Source organism: Rhinolophus sinicus, linkage group LG04, assembly GCF_036562045.2.
Source record: "Rhinolophus sinicus isolate RSC01 linkage group LG04, ASM3656204v1, whole genome shotgun sequence".
Classification (NCBI taxonomy): domain Eukaryota; kingdom Metazoa; phylum Chordata; class Mammalia; order Chiroptera; family Rhinolophidae; genus Rhinolophus; species Rhinolophus sinicus.
In genome coordinates, this window is record NC_133754.1 from 16,609,796 (window position 1) to 16,626,164 (window position 16,369).

The following is a 16,369-nucleotide window of genomic DNA, read 5'->3' on the forward strand; positions in this document are numbered from 1 at the left end:
TTCAGATCTCTCTCTCACATATTGTTCATTGTGTACTTTAAACCTGGTCAATTATTTCTCTTCCTAATCATTTGCCCAAGTCCAACCAACCTTTAGTACCCATCCCAGATGCTATTCTGAATCGTTTTCTCACTTTCAATCACACATAAATACTCTTTTCTAAAATTAGTTAACATTTGCTAACTAAACCACACTGCATAAACGCTATGTGTTGCAGTTATGGTCTTTTTTCTTTTCACACATGCACATGTGCCTGCATTTAACATGTTGTTGTTAGCAAGCATTGGACCGTTTATACATATGTTGAATGTTGTGCAAAATTGGGTATGGAATTTAATCTGGTTTCTCTGCTATACTGAGAATGTTTGCAATTCATGGGGATGGTTTTAGAAGGAAGAAATGAAGTTAAAACAAAAGAATAAGAAGAATAGGGACTCAGAAAGGGAATTAACGACTCTATGAAACAGATTTACTCTTTAGGAGAATCTAAAATTGTAAACAAAAGGTAGAGAAAGAAAAATAATTTTCCCTTTACCCTTCCAGGGTCTTTGTTGAGACCCCTCCATAATAAAAAGACAGGTTAACAGGGGAAAAACAAACTTTATGTATGTATGGGTGTACCACAAAGATATGAAATGCAAGCAAGTGGCCAAAGCAGGAAGTTATTATATGTTTTAAGACAAAGAAAAAATACATTTATGAAGAATTGATAAGACAAAGGGGTTTAAGCTGGGGTTGTAAAGTTGTGACAATTAACAAGATTTGTTTGTACAGCCTTCTTGGCCCTACATTCCCTATCTCTGGTGAGAAGGGTGCCTCTACCCTCCCAGTGCAAGGAGGTTACCTTTCACAGAGGTTTATCTCCTCCTTTCAGGGTGTACAAAGGAGGTCCTTCTTGTGCCAATTGTTTCTTAAGTACCTTCAATTCAAAATAATATGCCAATATGGCATATTTGGAGATGATGCATTCTGAACTCCTAAAGTCTGTTAAACTCAAAAACTTTCAGTGGTAATATTTAGTATTTTTCTTTATGAAACTAGGAAGGGCTGAATATTTTGACAGAGCAGTTAAGTTAAAAGATAAAGAAAGTAAATAATGAATCCTAGTTCAGTAATGATGAGAAAATATAGGGATATACGCATCTTGGAGTTAATCAGTATTTTAGGAGGGATTTGGAAACCCACTTACATTGAAAAGGAGGGATTCAAGATCATATTGCTCAAATCTATAACAGAGGCTACCAGCTAACATATGGGTTATCTGTATGTGATTTGTTTTCTTTTTGTGAACTGTAACTTTTCTAAAACTGCAAGTTTCTGAAAATTGTACTGAGTATTTATACCCCAGTGTTTAAGACATGCTCCCAATATACTAAAATGATAAGAAGATAATCAAATTTAGGAAACTGTATTATGTAATATATAAAAAGATAGTGTGTAACAAAGGAATAAAACAATGATAACGTGACCAGGGAACCTACTACACCTGATCCATCACTCTTAGATTAAGTGGTGTCAGGTAAATTAGGATAGGAGATTATAGAACAAAAGAAGGGTACATGACAAACTTTAAATATCTTCTGGCCAAAGTTCATCTTACCTATTTTTCTAATAGTGTGCGTGGAGGTGCTTGGAACAGTCATTTTGCTATGTGGAATATAGTAAATTGAAATGACCCTGTGTCTTTAAATCATTCAACAGTCAACAAAAACTGACTGTGTTTGGCACAAAAATATGTCAAGGAGTTCCTTTCTGAATTATGCACGTTGATGTGTCTCAATTTAACAATGCTTACCACACTGTAGTAAGGTTCCTCACTTTTTAAATGAGAAAGATGACCCTTGAGGAAGTTAAACAATTTTTTCACTGTGTTTTCATCATGAAGTAGCGGACCTTGGATGTGAATCCAGCTAGTCTGGTTTTAAAGTCTATAAACTTCAACACTACATGACACTGTGTATAGTGTGGGAATCTATCTTTACCCCACCCCCCTGTTTTTGTTCATTTGTCTTCTATCCTATCCATTTAGCCTTTCCTTCTTCCTCCATCTCCAAGTTTTTTCTACCTTTCTGCCTCCTTTGCTTTCTTCCTTTTTTCTCTTTTGTTCCTACCTTTATTTCTTCTTCGTTTTTGTATTACAAGTCCCTCAGAAACTATTTTAAATTTGTGATGGTTAGCAAAAGCTATGAAGAATCTATGTGCCCAAGAAACGTCAGCCTATCAGAGAGGACCCTTAGAAATGTGTTTATAACAAGGCCATCCAGCTTCTTTGGGAAGACGGAAAAGAAAGCTCTTAAAACTGTTAAATGTGCTTTAGGGGACAGGGATGAAGCCTCAAGGCAGGAACAGGAGAAATCTGGCACACCCTCCAAGCGGAGACCTTCACTCAGCTGTGAAAGTACCTTGTAGATGGGAAAGAGACAATAGGTGTCTTTTTTATGAAGATAGTTTCTTGAGGATGAGGAGGGGTAATTTTCAGTGTTTCTTCTGATAATGTTGCAATGATTTCTGTGTATGATAGTGTAAAACATATAAAATACTGAGCAGAGGCTAACTTTGAGAAAGGTAGTTTTTTGTTTATTGTGTTTTTGTTTGTTTAAGAACCTGTAAACACTAATAGTGGGGATGATCCTCAGTGATCTGTCAAACTGTGTCACCACATATATGGGCCACAAAATGACTGGGTGGGAAGTAACCTAGTTGGAAGTTACATCCACTAAAATGAAATGTTTACTAATATTAATAACATTCAGTGAGATCTCAGGGGCATGGTTGAAAAAGAGCCTTTTATGGCTTGGATGATTAACTTTAATTAATGTGAATGTTAATTAATAATGTTGAAGGTGTTTTTACTGCATTACTTGAATGCCCTCATCAAGGAGAATGTAGACTGGGAAGCAAGAGTTATATTTCATAAAATTTCTTCTAATCAGAGACCTAGAGCCAGTGCACATGTCAGATAAATTAAATGTGTAGCATCCCATGTTTACCAAAAGGTAACCTCTAGAGAAATCAAAATGTGTAAAGTGTTACTGATAATGTTAAGTTTGTGTTTTTCTTTGTAAAAACGCGATTGACTTTATTCCTCACTGTAAACGCAATTATGATAGTTATCTTAATATTTACTTTATACTTTTCCATATGCTTAATAGCTATATACATACTAAATGTGTGAGTCATGAGTGTTAATTATATTTCCTGTTGACATGTTTTACTGTTGGTTGTGAAGTATCTTGCTAGGAGTTAATTATACTGTATAAAGATAGGAACTTTGTAAACTATACTGAGAGAACCATCGAATGCTAATACAGAAAATCATTTTTATTCCTCTAAATGAATTTTAGTTGATTCTCAGGAGTATAGATTTCAATGTCTTATCTCAGGCAATGGCACAATTATCTCTGTGGTGTCACACAAAATTCCCAAGAAAACAAATAAGGTTGTTAAGTTCAGCAGGAAAGAAAAAGAAGGTCAGTGCTCAGAGCACCAGTCTCCATCTTCTTTTATGACTTCAGACTGCAGAACAGTAAATGAGTTGTCAAGGTTCTCCTAATTTCACTTTTTATAAAATAAATTGAAATGCTGAAAGAAACATTTATTTACTCATTTTATTTAAAAAATTATGTCTACTCAGATAGCTTTCTGTAATTTCTGTATTCAGTAGTTTAGGTATAAATAATGTTTTACTTTGCCATAATTATTAAAAATCCTAACTTAACTCAATTTCATGAAGCTTGAGCATGATTAAATGCATTTTGTCAGCACCAAGTTACTTTGCACAAATGTGTTTGGACTTCTCACCCTGACAGCTGTTGTCTGTGCACTCTGTTTTTTAAGTAATACACTTGAGGCAGGGTGACGTCAGTCAAGCCATATTTGAACAGAAGATAAAGTTCCCTGTGTTAGAATTTTCAGATGCATCATTTAACTTCAGATGATGCAGAAAGCAGTTTTTTTTTTTTTTTTAAGTCTTAAAATACGTAGAATAATTTCCTTATTATATCAAAGTAATCACAGCCATGCCGGGTATAATTCAGTCTTCTAAATGGTAACTCAGGCACACAATAATTGAACTAATAGATAGTGAAAGCTGTAATTTTTTAAAAGTTTCTACACTGATCAGGTAGTTTAAAAAAAGGGCGGGGAAGAAATCTCTCTCAACTTTTTTCTTCTTTGTCTCCATTCTGTGAACTAAGTCACTGCTCAAGCAAAGCCAATTTATCTGAGGCATAATAAGAGATATTGGTCAAATAGTATACAAGAAGACTAAAACTATTTCCTCACTATGCTGTATGGGAAAAATCAGTGTTTTTACATAGGAGGGTGACAACTTATTAAATTATTATTTAGTAATACCGACAAAGATTTATTTGTTTTTTTGTTTGTTTTATTATGTACCAGAAAGTTTTATACTGACAGCAATGGCCTGGTCAAAAATATAGATAAGGCCAGAAACAAACTGATGTCTATCAATATTGGAATGTTTAAATAAAGAATGAAACACCCATATTATTCAGCAATGAAACATAAGGTAGACCTTTATATACTGATATCAAATTGAATTTTAAAAAAGAAACGAGACAATTATCAGTATACATTCTAAGCAATGTAAGACTCAATATTTAGGCTTATTAGGGTTTAGGCTAAATTATTAAACATACAATCCTGCCATTGAAGAAAGTGAAGTTCTGACATTGTTTTTGCTGTTTTACTTGCACCGTATTCATGAATGTAAATGAAAATATCAAGAGACATTCATATTAGAACTGTATCTCCTTGACAGTTGCAATCATTAATTGCTACAGATACCAAGTTCAACAAAAAAACAAAAAAGTTTTATATATGCATAATTTATGTTGTTAAAATTTATAATTTGGAGAGCTAAATTTAATGCACTTCATATACCTCCTTATAAAAATAAAATTTCAGAATTCAAACTACCAAAGATATGGTTTAATGCTCAAAAGCATGTCATTTTCCTCAATAACTGTAATTGCAATTTTGGTGTTTCAGTACCTCCAGTTTATTTATATTCAGTTTCTCATTACAAAACCAAACTCATTCCAACTTTTTCTTTTTTTTTTTTTTTTGGTTTTGGTAATGTCTAATTCATATTTTACCACCTGAAAAATTAAATTGCTGTGGTTGACAGTGACTTCAGAGACGTTCTCTTGTGTTTTCCAAGATTGGCTAATATAACTGAATTCTATTTCTTTGTCCAAATTAACCTCAGATACAAGGAAAATCCAGTGCCAGGAGGTTGAAGCAGATTTTCCTCAAAGGGCATAACTACTTATTCTAATCTAACTTGCTTCTAACTCTCCCCTCCATCCGTAGAAGCTTTTTAAATTGCTTTCTGCACATTATCAATACATCTTATCATGAAGACATTCTTACTACTTGTTAATATTTGGCAAATAATAGCATCAACGAAAACTGACAGCTAAATCCTGGGTAATTTCTAGTCTGTAAAATCTAGTCCATGTTATATTAGGTAGTTGAATTCAAACACTGGCATGTTTCAGCCAAATGTAACTCCTGTGGTTTTTCTATAAACCTTCTATTAGCACAATTTATATATTAGTTATAATTTATCACAGCCAGTTAATAAACAGCAGACCTCGTTTTCATTCTTACTTAGCACTTTGCGGGAGCAGGATCACAGTCCTCGGCGTTGAATTGGAGCCACGTGACTGTCCCCGAGGGAATGTGAGTGAAGAGGCTGCGACATCAGCGTGGGGAGTGAAAAGGGGTAAGGACCTAAAACTAATCTCTGAACCAATAATAACTAAGCCTACAAAGATGACTGAAATTTATGGCTAGTGAGGGAAAAACCAGGAGAGAAGCGCAGCGTAGAATTCTGAGCAGGGAATGTTTCAAGACGGGAGTTGTGACCAGTGCTAAATGCTGCGTGGAAATCAAATGAGATGAAGTCTGAAAATTTCCCATTAGAACGACAAAGGATTCAGATGTGATTGGGGAAATGCAGGCTTATGCCTAGCTAAACCTGACTGTTGAACCTGATTATTAATTATTTCGTTTCCTTTTCCAAGACTGCCAACTTTGTGTGATGCGTCATGGAGTCACTGTAGCCGTTACTGACTTCAGTGAGGACTGCTCTGGTGGTGTAGCGGGGCTGAAAGTCCAATTTGTATGGTGGCCAAGTGCGCGGGGGAGGGGGGGGGAGTGAAGAAAAGGAGATACGTATGAAATCAACGCTAATCATTGTTATGAAGGAGAGACGGATTAGTACGTTCTACTAAGGGAATCCCTTATTTCACTAGAATAAAGGATTTTTAGATTTCTAGGATATTGCCGTCTTGCTAAGTGCTTCTTCTGATCTTTGGCTTCTTCTCTTGTGGTCTTCCCATCTCTCAGGAGTAGAACCAATTTTCTTTCTTGTCATTAAGGAAGGGAAAGTGTGTTTAATTTTTGCCCCATCATTGGCACTTGCTAACCTTCATACTCAAATTTTTATTACTTTTCAAATTTTATAGGAATTTGTTAAAACAAAGTTAATTTCCTCTGCTGTTAAATGATACACTTTTTTCCCCTGCACTGTATAGTATAAATGTGCTCTTTTACATTTTCACGATGCAAAGCCAATGATAACTCTCAGAGAATGAAACAGAATGGACTCCCATTAGCCGCTGGGAGCGAGGAGACGCCTGCGTATCAGCAGCATGTTCCTGCTGCTCAGAGGATTGGTAGATTTCTTATCTTTAGCAATGACCTCAGCCTTCTTACTACCCTTAAGCCCAAACTTGTGAAATTGTATTTTTGCTGTGTTTACTCTTCACACCCAATGAAGAGCTCATAAATTATAAAAATTTGAAGTTAAATCAAAAAGTTTTGATTGACATTCCTTTTCTGGTCTCTACAGTGAGATCTGCTAACATAAATCGTCTATTTCATCACATGTGTAGGATAATTGAATATGTTACATTCAGTTCAATTGAATACATTTAATTCAAAAGTCTGAGTTTAAAATACAACCTTTCTCCTCACCATCACTTTCTGATTAACTGAAAAATACCCCTTTATAAATTTTTGATTTACATATCCCTACAAAAATACAGCTCCATGATAAGGAATACTCATCACCACTAATTTTATGAAGTGAGAAATAAAATAATAATAATAATAATAATAATAATAATAATAATAAAATATAGCAATTCCTATTTACACATTTCAAGTAGGATAAGAAGTATAGTGTTTCAATTTGGAACCACAGTTAATTGTTACCTAACAGGAAAGTTGGTCCACCCAGTGCTAGTGGAGCCGAACACTGAGCACTGAGAATTGCAGTGGAGAAAGACTGGCTATTTGATTATGAATGGCACCACCCTGGAGAATGGGAAGCTAATACTCTAAAGCCTGAAAGCCCAGATCCAGAGCCTGAGGCAGGTTTTAAAGGGTGTAAGGGGTATAGGTATGTGGAAGTATGGTTGCTGGCGGGACAAGTTTCAGTTGAAGAAACTTGGAGCTTGGCTCTTTATGGTAAGGGACATCAACACAGGATCTTTATGGACAGTGAAACCTCTGCTTCTGAAAGAATTCGGTGTTCAAGGTCTGGTTATGTCCAGGTCCTTTATGGAGTGCAGAGGGGACACTTTGGTTCCAGGCCACTGGAGGTCAAAGTTCTCACCTCTGTGTGAGCTTCAGCTGCAGGTTTTGATCTGTTGTCTCTGTAAAGCGACTCGGTATCTCCTTAGACAAAAGAGGACCTTTGAACTGGCTCTGTGGTTACATAATTTCATTTTTATCATTTCTCTGTGTGATACAGAGGCAAGGCTTGAATCATTACTTAGCCTCTGTAGGGTGTATGGCTTTCTACAATTATGGCAAAAAAGATTTACTGAAAAATGTTAGGGGAACACATTCTAATGTTATTAATGATCTTTTTATTTCCTATTGTGTGAAGCAGTAGTATACTGCGATTTCATTGAAGTGTAAAGTGACCACATTATACAATTTTTATTTTAAAAAATACAGTAAATGTGTCTACACTTATGAAACATTCTAAATAAGAGATGATAATAAGATAATGTAATGCTTAAACAGCTTATGTCACAAAAGGCATTATTCTGCATGCTTCACATGTAATTACTCACTTAACATTCACAACAATTCTAAGGTATGTGTTTTTATCATATTTGTTATACAAATGAAGCAACCAAGGCTAGGGAGGTTTAAGTAATGTGCTCAAGCTTACATGGGATAGTAATCATCAAAAACAGGTTTAAGCATTGGTATGATGACCCCAAATTCGGTGCTCTTGGTGATGACATTCTACTCTCTCCATTTGTTGGTAGTATGTGTTCTATTCGTATAAATAGTTAAGCCCAGAAAAAATAAATTATTGCTTTGTTTCAACCTTTTTGTTGACCAATTGAGAGAGCGAGAAAAAAACAAACAAAAAAACTTTATTCAGATCAATTTCTTTGTCAGAATGAGTACTTTATTTCACATAGCCAGCTCCATTTTTAATAACTTCATAAAATATAATTTAAAAAATATTTTAAGTTGGTGGGGGATGGGAGATGAGGGTAAGGGGGATCAAATATATGGTGATGGAAGGAGAACTGACTCTGGGTGGTGAACACACAATGGGATTTATAGATGATGTAATACAGAATTGTACACCTGAAATCTATGTAATTTTACTAACAATTGTCACCCCAATAAATTTTAAAAAATATTTTAAGTGTTGGTTTATTTGATCTAGTTACTGCATAGTTTTTTTTAAAATATATATATTTTTTTAATTTATTGGGGTGACAATTGTTAGTAAAATTACATAGATTTCAGGTGTACAATTCTGTATTACATCATCTATAAATCCCATTGTGTGTTCACCACCCAGAGTCAGTTCTCCTTCCATCACCATATATTTGATCCCCCTTACCCTCATCTCCCATCCCCCACCCCCCTTACCCTCTGGTAACCACTAAACTATTGTCTGTGTCTATGAGTTTCTGTTTCTCATTTGTCAAACATAGTTTTTTAGTTGTATATCACATTACACTGTCAATGAATATATAGCCTATTGGGAACACAATTTGCTATAGTAATTAAACATTAATTCTAAATTTTAAAACAAATCCCATAATAAAATTTGCCTACAGATAAGGTCTTTAAGACTATTCGGCTAAACTATTCTGCTTTTAATAAAGTAAATCATAAGAGAGTATGATGCATTATGAAACAATCTTCCCTTTTTTGACATATATTTACAACAACTGTTTTATAATATAAAGAGATTCACAAGAGTTGAGAACTTGCAATAAATTCTATTTTATAGAAAGGATGCACTAATGTGCCATTTAAATATTGCATTAACATTTTATGGATTGGGACTAAGCCACTTACTGCCTGCCAGCCACAACAAAGAAAAAAGGCCAAAACTGTTTTCTTCCCTTTTGAATTTTGTTTTTATTTGCTCATTATATGCTGGAGTTGAGAAAAAGTGCTTTTAAGGAATTTATTAGCTCATTAAGCATATACTTACTGTAAATCAGAGTCAGAAACCTTTAAATATAAAATCCTTTGAGCCACAATTACATTATGCCCCTAGGAAATTTGCTTTATAGTATGCATACTTATCTTTGTTTCCAATGAAAATACAAAATGCTATTTTAATTTTAAAACATTGCAATATTCTGTTTCCTGCACCTTAGCAAGATTTGAACAAAGGTTTTGAAAAACAGCAAATAAGTCTGAGTGCAAAAATGCCTTTGTGCTAGTCCACTGAAATTTCATGCTATCTAAGGCATTTGGTCTTCAGTCTCTTCTGTTACAGAAATGTTTTATCATCCATTGCTAACGTGCAAGTGCTTTCCCTTGAAAGATTATTTCTAACAATTCACATATTTTGAGTATTAATATATCCATTATTGAAATGTTATTAAACCAGGCGTATTAGACACAATGAAGACAGTAACTACTAAAAGACAAATGTTAACACCCTAAGTAACTTAGCAGTACTGGAAAACAACCACAGTTATCACATGTGTGGTCTTACGGCAGAGATAGGTGACAGTGCTTTGGGAAAACACATGTTGACCATTCCTTGCACATTTCTTCAATGACATCATGTGTGCAACTGCGTCAGTGGGTTTGCTGACATTTTCAGTGCATTATGCAAGTGCAAATGCTATTTATTTTTCCTTGTGTTGGGTACAATTCTAAGATGACCCATAATGAGCCTAGTACAACCTATACCCCTTTTGTATGGGCAGAACTTGTAACTTTTTCTAACCAACTTGGTTTTGTAAAAGCTGAAGGGATATCACTGCTGTGACAGTATCACATTACCTTGCAAAAGTGAAGAGATTTCTGATACGTAATTAAAATCCCTGTCAGTTGACTCTAAGTAAATCAGAAAAGCAGGTTTTCCTGGTTGGATCTTATCTAACTTCTCCAAGCCTATGGAAGAGGGTTTAGACACCAAAGGTGGAAGAAGTTAGAGACTTTATCTCCTCTGGCCTTGAAGAAGCAAGCCATGAGAAGTCCCACATATGCAAGGAAATAAATTTTACCAACATCCCTGTGATCTTGGAAGAGGGCCTTAGGTGGGATCACATTTCTAGTAGACACTTTGATGCAGAATTGTTAGACCCTGAGCAGAGGACCCAGTTAAACCGTTTCTAGACTCCTGATCATGAAATAAGAAATGCTTATATTTTTAATTTGCTACATCTTTGGTAATTTATATTAGTCAACAATAGGAAACCAGCATACTCACTAAATATTTTCCAGCTTTTATAGTAGGCAAGATTCTGCACTGCAAATTATGAAGGAAACAAAGTAAATAAGGCACAATTCCTGACCAGAATGAGTTCATGTTCTAATTGGGAAAATAAAATACTATTTATATATAATATAATTGAATAAATAGATGAAAGAATAAAAAGTGCCTCGATCAAAACATAATATGGAAAATACTTTAAAAATAATATAAATGAAGTAGTTTGAGAAATCACTGTGAAAAGAGATAATTTGGGCATCTTTGGAAATGAAATGAGGTTTATTTTAACTGAGCTTTGACAGGTAGGTGGGATAAAGAAAGTCTGTGCTGGGGAAAGGAGAGCATTCTGGAAGGTCACAGCATGTTAAGAGAGGCTTTGAGTTGAGAAATCTTTTCTAAAGTTCAAGTGAAGTCTAATATAATTAGATTAGATGAGCATACGCGTAAGTAATAGAGGTTAATGTTGGAAAGGAGAAGGGGATCATGTCACTCAGATTCTTAAATGGAAGGCTAACAAAGATCATTTTCACTGCATGGGCAGTGGAGCATGTTAGAGTTACTACTCTCCAATGGAAACAGCTTCTCCAGCACAGTATCCCATTCTTTATTCTGAAGCTTCAGTTATACTTACCTTGAGAGCTATAGCCCCACATTTTCCCCATGATTATTGATATTCTCCTCATTTGTCAAGGTCATGCTTCAAATATATGATGATTAAATGATGCTATGTTGAGTCTTCCTCCTCTCAAATCACTTGTCCACTAATTTGACCCTTAAATATATGTTCAACACAAAATTTATTTTTTTCTAGCATCTAACAACTTTACAATAAACATTCCTACACCCACACCCTAAAATCTTGTATCTCATAGTAATTGTTTTGTCACATATCTATTCATCAATCTTGCTCTATGTCTATCTACTTCACTAGACTTTTCTGATACATTTCAAGTAAATTATGGCCATTAATAATACCCCACCCCCGATACTTTGGCATGCTTGTATTTAGCTAGGTCAATAGTTATTTGCAGGGTGTTTCTTTAAATGCAAAATTTACAAAGAAATGCACGCTGATAGTTAATTTTATGTATCAGTCTGCTTAGGCCACATTACCCAGATACTTGGTCAAATACTCCTCTAGATGTTGCTGTTAAGGTATTGATTGATTGATTGATTGATTGATTGATGAGCTTAACATATAGATCAGTAGATCTTGGGTAAAGCAGAATGCCCTCCATAATATGGGTGGTCCTCGCCCAATCAGTTAGAGGCCTTAAGAGAAAACAAGACTGAGCTCTTCCAAGAAGAGGGCATTCGGCCAGCCAACGGCCTTCTGACTTGAGCTGCAACATCAGTTCTTTCCTCAGTTTCCAGCCTGCTGGCCTATCCTTCAGATTTTGGACTTGGTAGCTTCTGCAATTACTTGAGCTAATTCCTCTAAAATCTCTCTTTGTATATTTCTCTTTCTCTGGATATCCTATTGGTTCTGTTTCTCTGGAGGACCCTGACTAATAGATGCGCAAATCTTAAATATATTTATTTGACAACTAATGATGTTGAAGTTTCTTTCATGCATTTATTCTGTTTCTGTGAAGTGCCTGTTAAAATCTTTGACAACTTTGTGGTTTTTTTGTGTGTTGTGTTTTTCTACTTTTTTGTTATTGAGTTACAGGAGTCCCTTTACTGAGTTACAGGTGTGTGTTTTGCAGTGTGTTGTTATTGAGTTACAGGTGTGTGTTTTGCAGTGTGTTGTTATTGAGTTATAGGTGTGTGTTTTGCAAATAGCTTTTCCCAGTCTGTGGCTTGCCCATCCTAATGGTGATGTTTAATTAACAGAAGTTTTTACTTTTGAGGAATTCTAATGTTATCATTTTTTCTTTCCTTTTGGTTATTGCTTTCTGTGAACTAAGAAACATTTGGTTAGCTCCAAGCTACAAGCATATTATATTATTTTTCTATTTTTAAAAGCTTTATGGTTTAACTTCTTATAATTAAGTCTATGATCTATCTTAAACTACATTCTGTGTACAGTGTGAAGTAGGGAGTTGAAGTTCATAATATTACCAGTAATTAGTTTGCTTGGGATGAGATCCAGCAAATACATTAATTTATTTAAATTAAATGAACTGTCCTTAGGCCACTGCGAGACTGAATTCTCCTATGCCCATTCCAAGGGCATAGTAGAAAATTATTAGCTCCTTAAGAGACAGACCTATGGCAAAATTCCTGGATTCCCATATTATCCAACTATATAGTGATCCCGATGGAATCTTCTAGCCTGCATTACCCATGCTTATTCAATTTTGAGTTGGAAAAAATTGGAATTTGACTAGCATTCCAAAAGAGCAGACTGAATGGGAGACTTCATGTTTCTGGTCCCTGTAACTACTGTTGTGTGGTACCATGAACTTCAACTGGCCAACTTAATTCAGTAACTGCTAGACAGCTTGTCCTTTTCACCATTCTTATTGTGGAAATATAATTGAAAAGAATCTCCACTACCACCCAGAAAACCTCTCCATAAAGGATTGGGGGGAAAAAGGTTATATTATTGAATAAGCATTAAATCAGGATGTAGTGCATATCACAGGCCATCTGCTAAAAAATTGCAAAACAGAAATTTCACCCTTTTATGTAGTCAAGCAGATACCACCAATTACATATATTTTTTCAAAATAAATAATAACTCGTCCTCAAGTGAGAGCACTTGACAACACCATTTGCCACACAGAGATTCATCCTAAATTCACTTAGTAGTCGGGTTGCCTATCTCTGTCATTTAGTTGGTCTTATATATACACACACACAGAAAAACAAAACAAAACAAAACAAAACAAAACAAAAACCTTCTGTCTTTATGACAAGAGGTAGTTTTGCAATTTGGTGTAAGTCCCCATCACCAGAGTTAGCCTAGCACCCTCCCACAGAAACTGGGAGATAGGGATGCTGTCTTCCTTAATGTTTGCATTTCAAAGAGATGGCTCTCACGTCCTTGAGAAAGAGGCTCCCTAGTTATAAAGTTGGCAAGAGTTTTATTTAACTTTTAAAAAATATTTACATACGTTTCAAAATTACAGGTTTGTTAATGTAAGTGTTCTAAGAAAAGGGAGGAGGGAAAGTCTTTTTCCTTATTTTCAACAGGGAGATTAAGATTCATTTTAATTTGTATTGGCTATTACAGCATAGAATAAGTGCTGTAACATTCCTGTTTGCTAGTTCCAAGTTCCGTGTCATCTCAGGGTTTGTATAATTTTTTTCAGATTTCAACTTCCTTTTTAAATATGCTTGTGTTTTATTCACTCTCAGGGACCTCAAGTATTTTGTTTTACTTTGTTTTGTTGTTTTCTAGAGGTCCAAATCATCCATAGCATTGGATTTATAGGTGCCTACTCTGTCCTTTTTGTAGCAGAAGCAGCCAGGATCTTCTGCTATTATTTCAATGTTAGTAAATTTTTCTATTTGTTTTCTACTTCCCCTCATAGATTACAAACAGGGATGTCTTAATTTGTGAATCTGGGCAGCAAACAGAACATTGTGCACAGTTTTTCATGAACATTTGCAAAAAGAATTAAAAATACAAGAAATGCAGAAGTGGTTTAATCTCCTGTAACAAGTAGAAATTCTAAATGTCACCAATTACTCAGATTTCTCATCACATTAATTTATCCATTTACTCATTCAACAAACATAGGCTGATAACCTGATTAATCCTGAAAAAGGAATTACTCTGAAGGATATGTTATTTTAGATGCAAAAAGACAATAGACAGGCTCACTTAAGGTAACGATTGAGGTTTATAAAGGAAGCTACAGGCCAAGGATGTAACTGCTGGCTATAACCAGCATTTAGTTAGGAATTGTTATGTTCAGACAATTCTACGTGGTTAATTTTGGTTTCTGAATTTGTAGAGCCCGCCATGCTGGAATCTCCTGAGCTTTTAATATGTGACCTCTGTTTTGTTTACAATTGTTAGTAACTTTTTAAAAAAATTTGTTTCAGGGTTTTCTTTACAAATACTGTGTTTTCCTGAAAATAAGTCTTAGCCGGACAATCAGCTCTAATGGAGTAAAAATTAATATAAGACCCTATGATATGATATGATATGATATGATATGATATGATATGACATGACATGACATGACATGACATGATATGATATCATATCATATCATATAAGACCCAGTCTTATATAATATTACATAAGACCCAGTATTATATTATTATATTATATTATATTATATTATACCCAATCTTATGTTATAGTAAAATCGGGTCTTATATTAATTTTTGCTGCAAAAGGTGCATTAGAGCTGATTGTCCGGCTAGGTTTTAGGGAAACATGATACTAGGTGTGATCAAAAATATGGTGAACGTTTAAATAAAATAAAAAAATTATTACGGTAAAAGATACATTGCCATTAATATCCCTCAAAATACCCTTGCTTCAAACGCACTTATCCCATCATTCTTGCCACTTTCTGAAGCAGTTCTGGAAGTTCTTTTGTGAGTGTCTTTAGTTGCATTGTTGTGGCTACCTCAATGTCCTGAATTGATTCAAAACTTTTACCTTCCATGGTCATTTTGACTTTGGGGAAAAGCCAGAAGTCAAACAGCACCAGATGCGGTGAGTAAGGTGGATGAGGACACACCGTATGTTTTTATTTGACAGTAATTGCTGTACCAGAAGCGATGTGTGACACGGAGCCTTTCCCTTGTGATCACATTCTATGCTCAAAATTATTCTTCGGGATACAAGATGTAGAAAACACACACACACACACACACACACGCGCATGCACACACGCGCACACACACACACAACTGATATTATGAAAATGCTGTGCCCTTCCACAGAGATTTCAGACTTAACTGCAAAGTTCCTCCATTCTTTACTGGAAGTACTACATAAAGACTTACCAAATTCTTAATCTTTTGGCCTCTCCTTCTCTAATGTCCATGTAGGTTTTCTATTTACTTTGACTAGGCACTTCTTCAAGAATAGTGATACCATTTACAGGGCTCATCTTCTGTAGTCTAGGTAATCCTGCATAACCTGGTTCTGGCCTAAATTCTAGAACTTTATGTTATGTAATGTTTTCCCTGGCTCACTAGGGCCTTGTTCACTTTCATTATACATATTGAAATTTGTAATTAAGTTTTGATTATTGTGTTTACTTGTTTATTTTATATTTTACAAATTAAGTCATAAACTTATTTGTTTCATGTGGCACCTAGAATGGCACTTGGCATCTCGTAACATTTTTTATAGATATTTATTAAATAAATGAATGAAGAAAAAAAGAAATGAATACACAACATGTAGTTTTTCTTTCTTATAACATGGGAAGTAGTGTGTTTTTAAAATAACTCCTGTATTTAATGCAGTATCTGCAACATATATCAGTTTATGTGCTACTTTGTAAAAGTATTCTTCTTTATTTTCTAATTTATGGTGCACACATCTGTGTTGCCCCATATTGGCTATGCACTTTTCTTTAGGCAGAAAAGTATCATGAGTGATGACGCATGTCCTTCGGCACGTGAAAAATTAGTGGAGATCAAGTAAGACAAAGTAATATAAATTTCTATTTATTCTTTATTATTGTCCAGGGAATT